Here is a 17,153-nt window from a genome sequence, read left to right on the forward strand (position 1 = left end):
TCCGCACTGCTGTCCTCACTGCTGTCCGCACTGCTGGCCCCGTCCACCCGCTGTCCTTGTCGCACGCACCGACCTGTTCTGAGGTGTCGATGTGGGTCTGTGCCTGTGCTTTGCCAGATGTGTGCTTGATGCTGGTGAGCATCGTCATGTTGCCCTCCATGCCCGCCTCTCTCCTGGCTGCTCTCCCTGTCACGGATTCCCAGACGCCCCCAGCTCCCACCACCGCCACAGCGGCCACGAGCGCCCCCCAGCTCCTGTGTGTGGGGGGGTTCTTCGGGGTCTTCGCTGGTGCCTTGCCGTCCGCATCCCACACTTTCCCTCCAGGCCTGCAGCAGCCTCTCCCATCTCCAGATCCAGACAGACGTCCCAGGGGACTGTGGCGGTGGCCTGCCCCCGTCCAGGTCACGGCGTCCACAGGGGTCCCAGAGCCACTGCCCGCCCTGCCGCCTTCGCCTTCCCCTCACGCCTGCATCTGTCCCTCAGGGTAATCTTCGTCCCAGCCTGTGTCACCCTTGAGACACTCTTCTTTGGAGCGGCCCTTTCACACGGAAGGAAGGGGTAGGGTGTTGCTTCATCCATAGAAGCTGCCGGCAGCTAGGGGCCCCTCGGCGCTTCGCTCGGGGCAAGGTGCTCAAGAAGAGCCAAACCAGTTCCCAAGCTCAGCAGAAGCCTTTGCCCGGCAGTCACTGCTCAGAGGAATCACTGGACACGCTAAGCCACAGGGTGGTGTCTGAAGAACGTATTTGGTAGGCTGGGAAAGCAGTGGCAAGCGGTCCACAAGTCCAGGTCCTTACTGGCGATGTCCCCCTCCCCACCTAACCCTCCAGGCCAGCCAGAGGCCCGGGAGCTTAGCAGGTTGGACCCTGGTTCTGTCGGCCACTATGGATGACCTTAGGCAAGTTAATTTTCCTTGTGCCTCACACCCCACATCTGCAAACCAGGGACGAAAATGCTGCCCCTCTCAGTGTTGGGATGGTTAAATGAGCCCCATACGTGGAAGGTGCCAGAACAGCGCCTGGCACATAGCAGAATCTGTACCAGGGTTCGCTGCCAGCAGTAAGTTGATGCCAAGGCATTCTGCAGGATGCCTGTATGGGAGGGGTGGGCACGCCCGGTTTACAAATGGGGAAACAGAGGAAGCTGAGGAAGGCTCCCCCCAAACGCCCTACTGAGTGCAGAAGTGGGATTCGAACCCACCCCAAGGACTCTCAGGCCGAGGGCTGTCCACCTGCCCCAGAGCTGCCAACCCGGGAAAGAAAGCTAAGGAAGTCCCACCACCCTCGGCCCAGAGGTGCCCGGGGACGCTTGCTTCCAGGAATAGCGGAGGGGCCGGTTACCCGCTCGCCGCACCCCGCTCGCTGCGCCCCGTTTGGGCTGCGGGGACCGCGAGCCGCCCGCCTGCTCCGCCCGCGCCGCCCGCGCTCGGTCGCCGACTCTGCGCCCGCCGGGACGCGCGCCCTCGCGGGGGATGAGCGCCAAGGGCGGCCGCCTTTGTGACGCGCTGCCGTCCGCGGGCCTCCGCTCCTACCACCGCCCCCTCGGGGCGCAGGGCGCCGGGGCCCAAACCTGGGGTCGTCAGAGCCGGCGACCGTGCATGGAGAGGGCAGGACCGGCCCGGCGCGGAGTGTCCCGGAAGGCTTGCGGGCCGGGGCGGAGGGCGGAGGAGCCGAGGTGTTGGGGGACCTGGTTCCGGGTGTCTCGAGATGGGAGGGGAGGTTGGGGCATGGCAGGGCGCTGGGTGGTTGGGGTGAGGGGTGACTGGAGTCCCGGGTCCGGGTGTCTAGGATCCGGGGGTCCGTGGGGGGGGTCGCTGGGGATGGGGAGGGGTAGGTTCGGGCACCAGAGGGAGTGAGGGTACAGATGACGGGGCGGGGGGGGGGGGGGGGGGGGGGGGGGCGGGGGGGAGGGGGCCGGGGGGGGGGGGGGGGGGGGCAGGGTTGCAATTCCGGGAACCGGGGAGATAGGTTTGAGCACCGGGGGGAGCAGGGGGTAGTGTATGATGGGGGGCCAGGGGCCTGGAGTCCGTGGGGCAGGGGAGGCGACTGGGGTCTGGGGTCCAGGGAGCCAGGAGATGGTGAAGGGGGCGGGGGCCAAGGCTGCGGCTGGGGGTCTGGGGGGCTGGAGCGGGGATCTGGGTCCAGGATCCCAGAGGGCCGAGGGTCTGAGGTCAGAGAGTGGGGGGTGGGGCAGGGGTAGGGGCCTGGGCTGGGGCCAGGGGTCCACTCGCTCCGGTGGGGCTGGGGACCACCTTGCCCCCGCCCTTCCCTCTCCTCTCAGGGAAGAGGTTGTGAGGAGTTTGGGGCACAGGCTCAGGCCCGCTCGGTCCTGGCGCAGCCCCGGGCCTGTGGGAAAGGACGCTTTGCTCTGCCCCAGCTTCCACTTTCCCCAACTCAGATGCGGTCCCACAGGAAAGCCTCGGCCGACCTGACCTACCTGAGGACAGGGCTTGAGAACTGCCCCACCTTCCCTGCGTCCAGAGGGTGGGGTGCATCTAACACACCCACTCTCCTTGGCTCCCCCTCCCCGGCAGCCCTAATGGGGCTCCCCAAAGGCCAGGCAGAAAGGGGGTGCACAGTTGTCCTGTGGGGAGGCTGCTTCTGGGGGGCGGGCCTCTCCCCAACAGCTCCAGGGCTCCCTGTGGGCCTGCGGTGCTGCACAGCCTCCCTCTGTCCCCCTCTCTGTTTCTGCCCCTTTCCCTGGACACTGCCTCGCGTCTGTCCCACCAGCCGCCATCTCTAACTGGGAAAGACCAGTGAGGAATCTAAAGAAAGGTGGACAGCCTTCAGGGCGGGCATTTTTATTCCCCAGGGACAAGCCTGGGTCTCCCAGGGTGTCCGGACTGTGGGGCCCAGATGTTTGATCCAGATGCCCGACGCCTGGGATTCTCCGGCCGAAGAGCTGGAGCCCTTTCTTCTCCTGGTTTGTCTGTAGCTTTCTGGCATACCTACATCTCTGTTCAAAAGAAGGAAAACAGTTAAAACCCAACCTTTTCTTCTAAAAGGAAGAAACCTAAAGAAGAAATCCCATCTCTTCTCACGAGTAAAGACCGCCACAGAGAGTCTGCAGGAAGACCCGTGTAAAGAGACGTCTTTTCTATCGGTAGTAACGGTCGGTTCCACGTTAGCTGAAGTTTCCCACATGCTTTCCTTTCGGGGACGCTAGCCACCAGCATCTCTCCTAAAGAAGTGGGTACAGAAAAGTTTGGTGTGTTGAGAGTGGAGGAGACAGTTCCTGGGCGGTCTCTGCATATCGCTGTCCCCAGTTCCCAGAGCACAAGCCAGAGGTGGCATCGATGAGGCATGGGGGGGCCTTCTGGGGGCTTGGGATGGTGTTAGAGGCCTGTCTTCATGGGGAGGGGGGCAGATTAGAGGACACCCATGCCATATGCCCTGTTAAAGAGCCACATCATTTGGCTTGGAGACATGTCCCTGGGTATTTTGGATCAGAACATTAAGGTACCAAGAAATGTGTATCATCAGACTCCCAATGTGTATGTTTGTGTTTATATAACAGGGCTGTCAGGTGAAATAGGGCATGCCTGGTTAAATTTCACCTTCAGAGAAAGATTTTTTTTTTTAGTATAAGTATATCCCATGCAATTATTTTGTTAACTGTTTTTGTCCCAAGTAATGCATTTCTTATTTGCTAAATCTGACAACCTCATTATATAAGGGTGGACAAAAGTATGGAAAGAAGTGACAAATTGTGGATGGCAAGGGTGCATGGCACCAATCCCCCCACCAAGAATGAAGTTCGTCCATCTTTGTGAAATGATGTGTTCGTGTGCCTTTGGAGACACCTTACAGAAGGTAGAAAAAACGATTTAGGTCTACTCTTTTGTAAGGAATGTGCATCACATATCAAGTGAAAGGGCGGATGGCAGAGTAATGCGCACAGTAAGATACTGTGTGGGGAATAAGAAACAATTTGCGCCCCATGTAAACTTGTTCAGGGTTGTGTCAGCAAGGGCTGGGTTGTAAGAGGACGCCTACCAGGTTGCTGGTGTCGGTGTGTCAGGGCCCGCGGGCGGCGGTGGGGGAGGATTAGCTTCTATTTCTTTGTATGGTGTTCTATCAGCTGACTGCAACAAAATCTAGGACTTTTTTATATTTTGAAAAACAAAAATAATGAACGTTTGTTTTTTTTGTTTTTTGAATGAGACATCCAGTGTGGAGCTGACGGGCATAAGCTTTGGAACTATGTCCACGTGGATTTCACGCTGGATTCGGCCACTCTCTCGTTGTGTCCCCCGGGGGGCTCCCGGTCCACGCTGCCTAGTTTCCTCATCTGTGAAACAGGAATAAAATAGCCGCCTGTTGTTCCTAACGAAGATGAACCATTTATAAAGAACTCCATGTTGTCACTGACACACAATGGTTAAGTACCTCTCGTGCCAATTCTTATGATAACTAGAAAATAATTTAAGGTATAAAAAGGTAGAATATTGAGGGAAAAGGCTATAAACCCTGGTCTGCTGGGGGGCATGCCAACAACAGCTCAGGATCAGGACCAAGACTCTTCTGATCGCTGGGCCTCGGTGGCGTTACCTACCATGAGAGAGCGAGCTGGAGGGTCCTGGAAGTCTGCAGAGGGGCCGGGAGCGGCCGCTCTGAGGAGGGTGGATGGGACTCCAGCCTCCTGCCAGACTCTTCAGTTCGGGCCCCGAACCAGCCACGAACACCGACATGTCTCCCACGGCCCCGGCGTGCACAGCGCCTTTCCCAGCTGCTCGGCTGTACGGGTTAAAGCCCCATTTTGCAGCTACAGAAACCGAGGCACAGAGAGAGGCACAGAGAGCTTGTGCAGTTTGCCCGAGGTTGCACCGTGACTGTCAGAGCTGGTGTTCAAACGAGGTTGATGGGACTCCGGGACCTAGGTGCCTCAGCAAGCCACGACCCGCCTTATTGGACACGGGGCAGGGGCTCCGGGCCAGGACAGACCCGCGTTGGCCTCCTGGTTCTTTCCACTTCGGTCGGGGCTGCTCGCTCCTGTCTGTCTCCAGGCCACTGTGAAGACCGGCAGTGATGAAGAAGCTGAGCTTTCCCACGGTCTCAGGTCTCCTGCCAGGACCCCCGGGACAGACGGACGGCCAGGAAGGAAAAGGGGGGGCGTGGGGAGGCCTCTGGAGGGCAAGGGCCAGTGGGGGAGGGCTGACCTGGAAATGACCACGAGCTTGCTCGTCTACATCCCCATTTTCTTCCAGGATGTTCCCTCTTTGCCGACTGTCCCAACCCCACCCCATCCCGTCCCTTCTGGAACGACTCCTATGTTAGGGCTAGTAGAGGACCAACGTCCCTTGTCCCTGCGTGTGGTTAGCTGCTTGTCTGCCCGAGTAAGTGACCGGAGACTCACCGCCTCTTCTGTTGGGCTGCCGACCAGTCCCTTCCGCCAGAGGGACCCGCGTGCGGTGCCCAGGAGGCCCTGGAGCCGCCTGGTGGTGGCGGCTGGTCAGGCGTTGGCCGTCCTGAACCGACCTGCAGGGTCCGCGTCCGAGGTAACTAGAGCAAAAGTTAGGAGCCCCTCCCAGAACCCGGCAGCATGGCCTTTGATTTTAAACAAAACTGATAATTCTATCACTAAAGCACAAACGCTTTCATTTTAAAAAAAGTTGGAATATTATGGACAAAGCCAAGTTTCTTTTTGGCCACTGCGCCGGCTCCCGAGCCGTCGCTGTTTTTACAGTGTGGGAAGCGGGCGCGTTCGGGGGCCCCGGAGCCTGTCCCCATTCCCACCACGACAGGAGACAGAGCTGTGGGCATGATCGCATCGTTCAGCCAGCCGCCCTTGGCTGGTCCCCAACCCTCCCCAGCCCCATCCCATAAAACCCCCGACGAGAAATGCCCCGTGTGAGCTCAGAACTCCTCTCCAGGCCACTGTGGCTACCCGTGGCCGCTGTCCCGCCGGAGGGGTTCTGGGCTGTCACGGGAGCCAGTCCTCGGAGCCTTACCTTTCACCGGGAGGAGGGAAAGGGCCGAGCGCCAACTCTGGGCTGGTCTGCAAACAGGAAAGACAACACAACATGGATGCATGGTTTTGAAAATGAGAGACCGTGTGTGAAAGGTGTCCAAGGTCACGGGAGACGGGAGGAGACACCCCTGGGAGAGGGTTTCAGCGGTCGGCTTCAAGAACCAACTTAGCTGGGCGTCGTTCCCTCAAGGGATCGCTTTGCTCAGGACGATGAACTCATGGCAAAGGTATTTCACTTCCCAGACAGAAATTACATGGTGCCGTTGTGCACACTTCTCGGTGGTGCCTTGGGAAGGATCCTGTGGTCAGGGTGGACCTGAGTTCCGGGAGACATGATCATTGAGATTGCTGTCTCTCCAAGGGCCGTGCGTTTGGGTGGGAGTTTGTCGATCAGACCACATGCAATTGCATCAGATGAGTAGTCTCTGGGGGAACTTCAAGGCCCGGAATATCTGTGTTTGTGTTTGGGGCAGTCTCCAGGCCCGGCTGGGCGGCAAAGTCAGGGGATGCCCTGCTGGCTCCTGCTTGGCTGGCGTGCGAAGGAGGGGAAGTGTGTCATTAAGCTCCCGGGTGAGAGGCAGCGGCTCCAGGCGTCCCGTCTGACCGTGGCCCCCGAGCCTCCCCCTCCCGTCCTTCTGTCTGAGGTCCGTTTTCGTACACTCTTTAAGCACCTGCTCGCCTGCCTCCCTGGCCGGATCAGCAATCACAGCTCCCCTCCTTGTCTCCACACGGACATTTTCCCGGAGCCCCGGAGGGGGCGTCTCAGGGTCAGTGCTCGGGGGCCCTTGGTCTCAATCATAGAATGGCCACCCTAGCAGCTGCCAAAGGCTGGGTCAGGGGACAGAGGACAAATGACCACGCACATCAAATCTTTGTCACTTGTCACTTGTCTGGGGGTGAAAGAGAAAAAATTCATGCTCTGAGCATCTCTTAACTATCTGAAATAGGGTGCACTTACTGTGCCCGCGCCAAATGTCGGGAAAAAGATAAGGTGGGCACCAGGCCGAGTTGGCGGGATATGATGTTACAGAGCAGAGGGCCCAGTCGGGGGTGAATTATTCCCCGATCCCAGTTTGCTTTTCAAGATACAGTAGACAGAGGACAGGCCACTGTATTTTCCACTTTATTTTATTTATTAATTTATTATAGGCAAATGGCCTATAAGCACCTGGTTCAGGGACGATACTCTCAAATAAAATCAAGTCTCTGCTCTCAGAGAGCCCACAGGCTACAGAAGTGAAGCCTGAAGGAAAGGAATGCGCTTGAATTTTGTAAATACCGAGATATGATTTCACCGCGGAGGTGAGAGGGGCGTGACCCGGGTCAGCGGGGGCGGTCAGGTCGGACTGACCCGCTCAGGTGTGTGCGTGCGTGCGTGCCCGCGGGCACGCTGGGGGGAGGTGGGGTGTATGGGAGGGGAATAGGGCAGGGCACTCGGGCAGATCCACACCGGCTGGAAAACACCGCCCCGTGGCAGGTAGTCTGTGCCGGCGGAGGAGACGGAGGCTCACACAGTTGTGAGAACTTTGCAGATGTGATAGTTAAGGGCGTGGGGATGGGAGATGGTCCTGGGTCCTGGGGGGGGGGCGGCTACGGATAATCACAGGTGTTCTTAAGAGATTTGATGAGACAGGTGTGTCCTTGGTCACACGCGGTGACCAAGGAGGGAGATTCGGGAGGCGCCGCTGCTGGAGCTGGGAGCAGCCCTGGCGACAGGATGAGGCAGGGACATGGGCCCCCAGAGCCCCCGGGGGTGCAGCCCCGCTCACACTTCTGACTTCCAGAACCGAAGAGAACCAATGTTATGTTGTTTTCAACGATGAATTCTCCGGTGACTCGTTACAGCACCCACAGGAAACTAACACAGTTATAATACACATTTTTGATTTTCCTTGGACTAATTAGGGCTGACATTGTATCACCTCACGTAAAGGGCAGGGCCGAGCAGCCCTGTAGGACTGTTTGCTGTCCCTGACCTCCCGTCCTGCGTCCCCGACTCGTCAGGGCATCAAACCCTACCTGTCCCCGTGTACGTGCGCCGCCCTGGCGAACTACCAAAATGGGCGGGACGGAAATTTGTTTCTCAGGGCTGGGGAGGGTGGACGTGCCAGCTCAATGGCGTCGGGGTGAGGGCGCTCTTCCCGCCTCCTGCTGGGGGCTCAGGTGTCCTTTTCTGGGTGTGTGCGTGTGGGAGAGAGCTCTCTCTTCCTCTTCTTATAAGGCCACAAACCTATTGGATTAAGACCCTACCCGTATGACCTCATTATCTCCTAAGAGTCCCTTCTCCGAATACTGTCTCAGCACGGGCTAGGGCTTCAACCGATGAATTCGGGAGGAAACAGTCCAATCCATAGCTCCACCCGACAACGTCGTAAATTTTGCTTTTGATGGCCATACGAATTCTAAAGGCATCAAGAGGAAAAAGAAGAGTCGTTGGCCATTCCTTTCAACCTAAAGCATTTTATTTATTTTGTAGTGCAGGTCTTGTGGCGATGAATTCCTTCAGTTTTCTTTTATCTGAAAGTGCCTTCACTTTGACTCAATTCTTCTTTGAAGGATTTATTTATTTATTTGAGAGAGAAAGAGAGAGAGAAAGAGAGCGAGTGGGAAGGGAGAGAGAGAATCTCCAGCAGAGTCCCGGATAAGCGTGGACCCCAATGCGGGGCTCGATCCCACAACCCTGAGATCATGAACTGAGCTGAAATCAAGAGTCAGATGCTGAACTGACTGAGCCGCCCAGGCGCCCCTCAGATGGGATGATTTCTATTGCTCTAGCTTCGAGTTCAATGTCTTCCCTCGGCACCTCCTGTCTGCTGTTAATTTTTAATTTCAGAGATTGTATTTCTCAATTTTTAGAATTTTCACTTATTTTTTTAAATAGTTTTTATTTATCTTCTGAGATTCCCTATCTGCTTATCCTTTACAGACATTTTTTCCTTTACGTTGCCATTAAGCATGTCTACAATAACTGTTTTCAAAACCTCTACTGATTACCTTTGGGTCTTCTTGGGGTTGGACTCTACAGATATGCTTTCTTTTGAGAGTGGGTCCCACCTGCCGGCTTCTTTGTTGAGGAGCAACTTGGGATCGAATCTTGGACACTGTGACAATTGTGTTTAGAGATTCTGGATTCTGTGATATTGTCTGAAAAGCACCACTTTGTTGTTGTTGTTGTTGTCAGGTAATTAACTGACTGGATGCAAATGCAGACTTCGAATCTCAAATCCCAGTGCAGATTTTCATGTGTGGCTGTTTAAATGCGCCTCCTGTCTGCAGTTCAGGGTCATCCGGGGATTTGGGGCAGAGTTTATTTGCAGAACTTAAGGCTCCTTCTCTCTCACACCCTCCTCTCGCAGATTCCCCCGTCACTTTCCAGCTGGAGTGGTTATTCTCTGGCCCCCTGGGCCAGAAAACCTGGAATTCCTCCCGGCTTCAGGCGGCCCGCCCGTCCTGAACGCTTTGAGAATGGAAATCCCCCTGGTTCCCTTCTCCCGGGTGCTAACCGATGTCGGGCTTCGCCTGAATGTGGGTGGTACTATTGTTGCTTTCCCTGCAGTGCCTTCAGGTGGTTTTCAAAAAAAAGGTATTATTTTTTCTTTTTCCCAGAATCTGTAGGTAATACATTTAAGAACGACCGTCCCGTCGTCACTTGGCCGTATTGGAAGTGGGGATGCCCTTGCTTCTGTCCTGAGGTCTCCACAGCCACTGTCTTGTTCCTTTTTTAAATTAATAATTTCATTTATTTATTAGTGTTTTTTGCTCATTTTTATCGAAGTATAGTTGACACACAGTTCGCGTCAGGTGTACAACGCAGGGATTCGACGCGTCTGGGTTGTACCTCGCCCCCCCACCCCCCGCGTGGCTGCCACCTGCCACCGCATGACGCCATCGCGATACCCGGGACTGTAACCCTACGCTGCGCCTTCCATCCTGTGACGGCAAGTCTGGGCCTCCCCCTCCCCTCCTCCCCTCTGGCAACCACCAGCTTGTTCGCTGTATCTACAAGTCTGATTCTGCTCTTTGTTTGTTTATTTGATTCCACATATGAGTGAAATCCTACGGTGTTTGTCTTTCCCTGATTGACTTACTTCACTTAGCATCATACCCTCAAGATGCATCCAGGTTGTTGCAAATGGCAGGGTCCCATTCCTTTTTATGGCTGAGTAATGTCCCCTTGGGTATATACACCACCTCATCTTCTTTACCTGTTCATCTACCCAGGGACACTTGGGTCACCTCCATATCTTGGCTGATGTAGATAATGCAGTAGTGGGATTGCTGGTTCATAAGGCAGTTCTATTTTTAATTTTTTGAGAACCCTCCATACTGTTGTCTGCAGCGGCTACACCAGTCTGCATCCTCACCAACAGTGCACGAGGGTCCCTTGCTCTTCGTGTCCTCGCCAAAGAGCTGTGTTTCTTGTTCACAGCCTGCCGCTGCCCCAATCCCTCACACCGCTCCAGCCGCACTGACCTCCTTACTGTTCGGTGAACTATTTACTCACGCTCCCATGACAGGAGGCCATTCACTCCGCCTGGAAGCCTCCCACCCCTGGAATTTGCATGGGCAGCTCCTTCACTTCACGCAGTGAGGTCTTTCCAGGCCACCCCACAGAACATTTCTACTTCATTCTGCGATATTTCCTCTTTTACGTCTGTCCAGGCTTTCCTCCTCATTATTCTATATATTTGCTTTATTTTTTATCTATCGTTCATCAAGCAGACTCTAGCCCCACGAAGGACGGTATTTTTGTCTGCCTGTTCCCTCTTACGTCCGCAGTGACTGGTGTTTGCTTGGGGCGTATCAGGCTCTCAGTAAAAACTTAGAGGGTGAGCGCACATTCCCGTCTGGGCCCCACACGCAAGCATGTTTGTTTCAAGTCAAGTCAGCTATGCTTCCTCTGTCATTCAAAACTGCTTTGTTTTCTCTTCTCCTCCCCTATGGGTACTTGCGGGTTCACATTTTTTTTTATCTTATTTCTATCATTTTAATAGGATTTGAAGAAGGCACAGAATTAAATGCCTGTGTTCAAGTCTCCATATTGGACCAGAAATCCAAGTGGTTCATCCCACTTCTTCTACACAGTATTTTTCTTAGCTTGTTTGGAAACATTCCATTCTCCTGATAATTTGAATACTGATTTAACCAAAATGCTGATGTACTATATTGACAAGATACGGGGAAGGAGAGCAGAAATGGGTGGGCACAACATGGCAGGTTTGGTGTTGGGCTGAACACTCATCTTTTATGATAGAAAGTCAGCAAATAGTGCCTGGAATTAGGCAGTCACAAAGTAGAAGTTTAGTCATTTTATATAGAAATACAGAGGGATGGACTGGAGGACAAGGGCCGGAATGGCTGTTCTATGTGCCGCTGGGGAATGGGCAGAGGCTCGTGGGGGCATTGACTTGTGTTGAAATAATCTGCTTTGTGCTGCTGAGTGTGTTGTTCTAGTTCCTTCCTGGCGGCCTCTCGGCCCTCCGTGGTGGTGTGAGGGGGCCTGGGAGAGCAGCAGGGACGGCACGCAGCCTCGAGGATGCCCAGGAATGCCCAGAGTAGAAATGTCATTAGGAGAATGAACTGTCCTCCTTCATACTGGGGACGCCTGCAGGGACGTTGGGGCAGTGACGGGAAAAGTATTTTACTAACTTTTCTAAACAGAGACTTGACCTTTCAGGTTACCTTTCAATTTTCAATAAAATTTGGTCTTTCTAGGGGCTCCTGGCTGCCTCAGTTGGTGGTACACGTGACTCTTTTAAAAAATTTATTTTGCGGCGCCCGGGTGACTCAGTCGTTAAGCGTCTGCCTTCGGCTCAGGTCATGGTCCCAGGGTCCTGGGATCGAGTCCCGCATCGGGCTCCCTGCTCAGCGGGAAGCCTGCTTCTCCCTCTCCCACTCCCCCTGCTTGTGTTCCCTCTCTCGCTGTGTCTCTCTCTGTCAAATAAATAAATAAATAAATCTTAAAAAATTCATTTAAATTCAATTAATTAACATATAATGTATTATTGGTTTCAGAGGTAGGTCAGTGATTCATCAGTTGCGTAGAACGCCCAGTGCCCATTGCATCACGTGCCTCCTTCATGCCGGTCACTAGTTACCCCATCCCCCATCCACTCCCCTTCTGTAACCCTCAGTTTGTTTCCTGTGATTAAGAGTCTCTTATGGTTTGTCTCCCTCTCTGGTTTCATCTTGTCTTATTTTTCCTCTCCTCCACTATGATCCTCTGTTTTGTTTCTTAACTTCCACATATGTGTGAGATCCTATGATACTTGTCTTTCTCTGATTGACTTATTTTGCTTAGCATAATACCCTCTAGTTCCATCCACATCATTGCAAATGGCAAGATTTCATGGCTGAGTAGTAGTCCATTATATATATTTATATAATATATATTATATATACACACACCACCTCTTCTTTATCCATTCATCTGTCCATGGACATCTTGGCTCTTTCCACAGTTTGGCTATTGTGGACACTGCTGCTATAAACATCGGGGTGCACGTACCCCTTCGGATCCCTACATTTGTATCTTTGGGGTAAATACCCATTAGTGCAATTGCTGGGTCATAGTGTATCTCTATTTTTACCTTTTTGAGGAACATCCACACTGTTTTCCAGAGTGGCGGCACCAGCTTGCATTCCCACCAATAATATAAAAGGGTTCCCCTTTCTCTACCTCCTCACCAACACTTGTTGTTTCCTGTCTTATTGATTTTAGCCATTCTGACTGGTGTGAGGTGGTATCTCACTGTGGTTTTGATCCGTATTTCCCTGATGCTGAGTGATGTTGTACATTTTTTCATGTGTCTATTGGCCATTTGGGTGTCTTCTTTGCAGAAATGTCTGTTCATGTCTTCTGCCCATTTCTTGATTGGATTATTCTTTGGGTGTGGAGTTTGATAAGTTCTTTTTTTTTTTTTAAGATTTTATTTATTCATCTGAGATGCAGAGATACAGAGAGAGAGAGAGAGGGAGGGAGAGGAAGAGGGAGAAGCAGGCTCCTCGCTGAGCCAGGAGCCTGATGTGGGGCTTGATCCCAGGACCCTGGGATCATGACCTGAGCCAAAGGCAGACGCTTAACCATCTGAGCCACCCAGGTGCCCCTGATAAGTTATTTATAGATTCTGGATACCAGCCCTTTATCTGATACGTCATTTGCAAATATCTTCTCCCATTCTGTTGGTTGTCTTTTGGTTTTGTCGACTGTTTCCTTTGCTGTGCAAAATCTTTTTATCTTGATGAAGTCGCAATAGTTCATTTTTGCCCTTGCTTCCCTTGCTTTTGGAGATGTGTCTAGGAAGAAGTTGCTGCAGCTGAGGTCAAAGAGGTTGCTGCCTGTGTTTGCCTCAAGGATTTTGATGGACTCCTATTTCACATTTAGGTCTTTCATCCATATTTTTGTGTGTGGTGTAAGGAAATGGTCCAGTTTCATTCTTCTGCATGTGGCTGTCCAATTTTCCCAACACCATTTGTTGAAGAGACTGTCTTTTTCCCATTGGACATTCTTTCCTGCTTTGTTGAAGATTAGTTGACCATAACGTTAAGGGTCCATTTCTGGGCTCTCTGTTCCATTGATCTATGTGTCTGTTTTTGTGCCAGTACCATACTGTCTTGATGATGACAGCTTTGTAATAGAACTGGAAGTCCGGAATTGTGATGCCACCAGCTTTGCTTTTCTTTTTCAACATTCCTCTGACTATTCAGGGCCTTTTGTAGTTCCATACTAATTTTAGGATTATTTGTTCCAGCTCTGTGAAAAATGCTGGTGTTATTTTGGTAGGGATTGCATTGAATGTGTAGATTGTTCTGGGCAGCATAGACATTTTAACAGTATTTGTTCTTCCAATCCATGAGCATGGAATATTTTTCCATTTTGTGTCTTCCTTAATTTCTTTCATAGGTGTTCTGTAGTTTGTAGAGTACAGATCATTTACCTTTTTGGTTAGGTTTATTCCCAGGTATGTTATGGTTTTGGGGGGATGTACAAGTCTTGATCTCAGGGTGGTGAGTTTGAGCCCGATGTCATAGAGCCTACTTAAAAAAATTTTGAACTTTCTATAAACTAAGTTATTTTTGAACTAATCTCCTCACTTATTTCATGTAAAATGTGAAAATTGTGAATATTTTAAAATATCAAACAAAGAAAAAATCTGTTCAGTCACTACTCAACTTTAGAAAGAAAACATTAGAAGCAACTGAAGTCTCCTGTCTCCTTGCTCCTCATATGTAACTGTATATAACCATTCTTCTGGATTTGGAGTTTATTATTCCCTTTCATGGCTTTTTTTTCTTATTTTTTAAAAAAGATTTTATTTATTTGAGAGGGACAGAGCATGAGCAGAGGGAGGGGCAGAGGCAGAGGGAAAAGCAGATTTCCTGCTGAGCAGGGAGCCTGACCGCAGGACTCGATCCCAGGACCCTGAGATCAGGACCTGACCTGACGGCAGACACTTAACTGAGCCACCCAGGCGTCCTTCAAAGAAATAATTTAACAAAAATTTCTAGAATGAAAGGACATCAGTTTGCCAAGCTTCCAAATGCTCAACACACACACACACACACACACACACACACACACACAGAATACTGACCAGAAGGCATTTGATGTGAGATTTCAGAGCACCGGGCTCAAGAAGAGCTCCTGTTGGTTTCCAGAGAGGAAATATACAGCAGTTTTCCTAAAAATAATCAAGAGCAAGAATGCATTTAGACTTTTTGATGAAAACACTGGAAATTAAAAGACAGAGGAGAAAATTCTTTTGCCTTTCTGAGGGAAAGTGGTTTTCAGCACGGAATTCTTTGTGCGGCCAAACTGCTAATTAAGGGTGGGTGCTGCACAAAGACATTTTCGGTGCTTTGCTGGACTGGATTTGGCATTAAGTTCACCTGCGCGCCCGGCGTATACTTTTCGTTTTAGGAACCGCCCTTGTCTGGACTTGGCGTTGAAGTTAGGTCAACCTCCTCTGTTTTCAGGAGCGATGTGTACAAGATTGGGCTCACCTCTTCTTCCCACTTTTGACCATCTGTGGTGTCAGAGGTCAGAGTGGCAGTTACCTCAACTGGGAGAGGTCCACCCCCCTCCCCGTGAACCCCCATCTCAGCGGATGACACTGCCACCCACCAGTCACCCATGCCGGAAAGCTGGAAGTCACGCTGGCTTTTCCCTCTCCCTCCCTCCTTCATTCGTTCAGCCAAGGTTTGTTGAGCACCTACGATGTGCGAGGCAATGGTGGGTACCGCAGTTGCGTTCTAGTCGGGGAGGGAGGGCGAACCCATCCAAGGTAAAGCCATACCCTGTCTGGTGGTGGGAAGAGTTGCGAAAGTAAACAAAGCACAGAAGGGGGTTGTTAGTGGTGCCTGGGGATGCTATTTGATGTGGGGTGGAGGGGAAAGGTCCTCTCGCCTGGTGGCATGGATCCCGGGTCTGGAGGACGTGAAGGAGCCGCTCCTCCGGATCTACGCGCAGGGGAAGTTTTCCAGGATGAAGGAGCAGCATTTGCAAAGATCCTGAGGTGGGAGCAGGTGCGTTCTGTTGGAGGAACAGGAAGGGGAGCCGCTGGAGCTGTGGGTGAGGCAGAGTGGGGTCATGGAGAGAACAGAGGAGCTGGGACGCCAGGTCACGGGACACCGTGAGCATTTCCCGGCATTGACTTCACGGTGAGTGAGGGGGAAAGTTGAGGGATTTTCATCAGAGAAGTGAGCTGGCTTACGTTCTCTAGGGGCCGTGCTGAGGATGCACGCGGGAGAGGGAGGAGAGAGGGAGGGAGCCCGGGTGCACATCCAGGGCTGGGGGCTGGGACGGGTCGTTCCCCTGCAGGTGACGACAGGGAGACGCTCCGGCTACATTTAGAAGGTGGAGCCCACGGGACTCCATGCACTCAGGTGGGAACACCCAGAAGAGCAGTTTGTGCTGGGGAGGGAATTCCGGAGTTATCTGGACATTTCATGGGTGGGATGCCCGTTAGGAATTCCCACCAACTGGGCCGCTGGAGGTGCGAACCTGGAGCTCAGGAGGAGTTGGGTGGACTGGGGAAGGAGCTCAGCCCTGGGGCTCCTGAATGGTCGGAGCTTCCCAAGAACTAGCAGCAGAGCCCAAGGACAAGCCACCAGGGAGGTGAGAGAAACAGCAAGGCCAGAGAGTGGGGTGCCCCGGAGGTGGGGCGTGCAGTCTGTAGGACAGAGCTCGGTAATGTCAGGTGCTACCAGGAGCTCGTCGAGCCCAGGGCAGAGGGCCGGCCACCGGAACCATCGACATGGGACCACTGGTCACTGTCTCAGCGTAGTGATGGCAACGGGAACGGCATTGGCGTGGATTTAAGAGTGGGAGGAGAGGCTGTGGGCGGCGAGTGGAGACGACCGGGGGTAGTTCTGTGTTCCCAGGAAGCAGGAGTGTAGCAGTCCCTCTAGGAAACTGGAGAAAAGCGGGCTCTTTGCAGAGACAGTGGTGGTACCGAGGACACTGTCCTGGGCAGTGTCCAAATATCCCACACCCCTCAGCCCCTCCGTCCACTACACATGTCTTACCTGGGGTCCTGAACAGATTTCTTTATAGAAAGAACTCTCCATGGCATCTTTGGCCATGAGACGCAATGTGCCCTAAGCAGGTTCACATTTCCCAGTGAAAGGTACCCCCCCATCTTTCCCGTTGACGGCCGTACCTGAAAGAGAAGAAGACTCAGGAAAACAATCATATGCCATTCAGCAAGAAGGGAACTGACTAATTAGAGGAAAGGGGAAGCCCAGCCGGATCTGTGGTTTCAGGCTTGCCCGCCGGTCAAGGCAACGTTACTATTTCATGACACAAAACTTTGGACCCAGCAACAATTTGGAAGAGGGATCAAAGTTCACGTTTTAATCCAAACATCAGTGATGTACACAGTGATAAAAACAAAACAAAGCTTGCCTTACTTAAAAACACACAGCCGGGCTTTTCCTCCCCGTGCCGCTCTCCGCCCCGACCAAGGCAGCGCCGGCATCTGGGGGGCTGCGGGGGGTAACTTTCAGTAGGTGAGACCATAGCGGATTCTTACTTTGTCTGAAATATTGTTTCCTTTACCTTATACCTGGAGCCTCGCTCAGGCTTTTCTAGTGTAAAGGTGTATGCAGGCCCCTTTAAAAATGGGATAAACATTTATTTTTGCAACATTTAAAATTTGTGAACAGGGGCAAAGGATAATATGATA

The 17,153-nt window shown here is 52.6% G+C and overlaps 1 protein-coding gene and 2 long non-coding RNA genes across 12 annotated transcripts in view; 1 reads left to right on the forward strand and 2 right to left on the reverse strand.

The window, feature by feature from the left end:
* The window catches only part of FBXO39 (F-box protein 39), a 7,134-nt gene extending 5,691 nt beyond the window's left edge, over window positions 1–1,443 (reverse strand). For 3 of the 5 annotated variants that reach the window (XM_073881536.1, XM_073881540.1, XM_025864257.2), the window contains exon 1: window positions 1,338–1,443. The gene's annotated coding sequence lies outside the window, so the exon portion shown is untranslated. Of the gene's footprint in view, window positions 1–1,038; window positions 1,089–1,337 lie in introns of all 5 variants that reach the window. The other 2 variants (XM_073881537.1, XM_073881539.1) reach the window with 2 other exon arrangements.
* Window positions 1,444–1,445: 2 nt separating this feature from the next.
* Window positions 1,446–4,294, forward strand: LOC112817255 (uncharacterized). Of its 5 annotated transcripts, none has more exons than XR_012374985.1 (5): window positions 1,446–1,671; window positions 2,395–2,480; window positions 2,932–3,108; window positions 3,673–3,809; window positions 4,161–4,294. It is a non-coding gene; the product is annotated as an uncharacterized lncRNA (long non-coding RNA). The 5 variants fall into 5 exon arrangements; XR_012374986.1 differs by having other exon boundaries at window positions 1,447–1,671; window positions 2,409–2,480; XR_012374984.1 differs by lacking the exon at window positions 2,395–2,480 and having other exon boundaries at window positions 1,450–1,671; window positions 2,809–3,108.
* A 7,105-nt stretch (window positions 4,295–11,399) lies between these two features.
* LOC141370698 (uncharacterized) lies at window positions 11,400–15,408 on the reverse strand. 2 transcript variants are annotated; one of them, XR_012374963.1, is made up of 4 exons: window positions 15,184–15,408; window positions 14,857–14,993; window positions 14,562–14,648; window positions 11,400–11,572 (listed from the first exon to the last, which is right to left on the reverse strand). It is a non-coding gene; the product is annotated as an uncharacterized lncRNA (long non-coding RNA). The 2 variants fall into 2 exon arrangements; XR_012374962.1 differs by lacking the exon at window positions 11,400–11,572 and adding an exon at window positions 14,304–14,443.
* Between the last annotated feature and the right edge of the window lie 1,745 nt (window positions 15,409–17,153).

This window comes from Callorhinus ursinus, unplaced genomic scaffold, assembly GCF_003265705.2.
Source record: "Callorhinus ursinus isolate GAN/ISIS: 27379988/994484 unplaced genomic scaffold, GSC_fseal_2.0 scaffold43, whole genome shotgun sequence".
Taxonomy (NCBI): domain Eukaryota; kingdom Metazoa; phylum Chordata; class Mammalia; order Carnivora; family Otariidae; genus Callorhinus; species Callorhinus ursinus.